This window comes from Mustela erminea, chromosome 2 (genome assembly GCF_009829155.1).
Source record: "Mustela erminea isolate mMusErm1 chromosome 2, mMusErm1.Pri, whole genome shotgun sequence".
Taxonomy (NCBI): Eukaryota; Metazoa; Chordata; class Mammalia; order Carnivora; family Mustelidae; genus Mustela; species Mustela erminea.
The window spans coordinates 31,696,417-31,697,940 of NC_045615.1; the positions used below are offsets into that span (position 1 = coordinate 31,696,417).

The following is a 1,524-nucleotide window of genomic DNA, read 5'->3' on the forward strand; positions in this document are numbered from 1 at the left end:
AACATTAGTTTAAGGGACACAGCATAGTGATTCGATAAGTCTCTGTTACGCTGTGTTACCACAGGTGTAGCTGTCATCTGTCACCATACAGCACTATCCAATATCATTGACAAATTCTCTGTGCTGTAGCTAGTATTTTTAACGTTGTTCTTTGCTTCCTATGTTTACTCCTCCAGATTCCTCCTGGTTATTTAGTCTGTCCTTCATGTCAGACATTCCATGTTAAACTGATAAATGTTTCTTAATAACTATGGGTGAAATAACTAGAAACCTTACTGGAAACTGCACCTACTTGCATTTTTATGAATTTGAATAGCATACATTTCTTAAAAGAAGAATTGGTTTACTGCTGTATACATTGAACCTTTCTGATAACATATTTCTAGTTGCCAACCCCTGACCCTCAGCAGAATTACCATGGTACTCTGGTGCACCTGGGTGGCTCACTTGGTTGAGACTCTGCCTTTAGGTCAGGTTGTGATCCCGGAATTTTGGGATTGAGCCCGGAATCTGGCTCCCTACTCTATGGGGAGTCTGCTTCTCCCCACTGTGTGTGACACCTCTCTCTGATTGATAAAATCTTTAAAAAAAAATTTAACAATGTTATTCCAGTAATGGTATGTGAGGGTTATCTTTGCCCATACCGCATTTTTAAGAGTTATATGTAATGGCATCCTGGAGCTTTTCTGTGATGTGTGGTACCTGTACTCCTGCCTGGGCTTCGAGGTCCTGATACTAGAGCTGATAGCATCTGAAACATAGTGTCATTGCATCGGTTATGAAAGACAGATACAGGCAGCCAACTCTGCCTCCCTGCAACACCCAATACCTGGGAAATGACGTTAGGCTCCGGAGACAGCATATCCCAAGTTCCCATCTGGTTCCCCAAGGATGACTTCTCTGTGGTCCTTGAGAGGAACATTCATTGGCCCTGCGATTCCTCACCAGTGTCACTTTGGAGCATGGAGAAATGCTGGAGAAGGTGTCTGGGGAACTATGGATGAGCATCTGGGCTCAGGGTGAAAAGATCTCCAAGCCCCAGAACGTCCTAGTTGTTGCAGAGAAGACTGACACATGTACGGAACAAGTCCAAGGACTTCCTGAAAAGACCACAATACCAAAGGTGAAAGAACGAGTTAAAGGAGACCTCCAAGGCAGCCTGCAGATTGGGGGGGGCCCCATCCGGGTGGCCAAATCCATGTGCTATTTGGCTCCGACCAGGTGCAGTTGCCGGTACCGGCTGGAGAGAAGTGGATGGGCTCTGCCACCAGCCGTGAATGCCAAACTTGAGAGATGGCTGGGGGGGTGAAACTCAGACCATTAATTGGATTACTGTCGTCTTCTGTGCCACACCAGGACTCTGGATTCTCTGATAAAGGTTCCTCTCTGGCCCTCGGGGGTGGGGGGTGGGGGGTGGGGGGTGGGGAGTGGGGAGGGTGTGTATGACTTGTTACCTATCTCTGGTCTCAATGGCTACTTCTACTGCCATGCCTGCCCTAAAAGTGTGTTCCAGGAGCCGAATAA

General features: G+C 47.0%; 1 pseudogene; it reads left to right on the top strand.

Moving 5' to 3' along the window:
• Window positions 1–759: 759 nt before the first annotated feature.
• On the top strand, window positions 760–1,309 carry LOC116582000 (annotated as a pseudogene).
• Window positions 1,310–1,524: the final 215 nt, after the last annotated feature.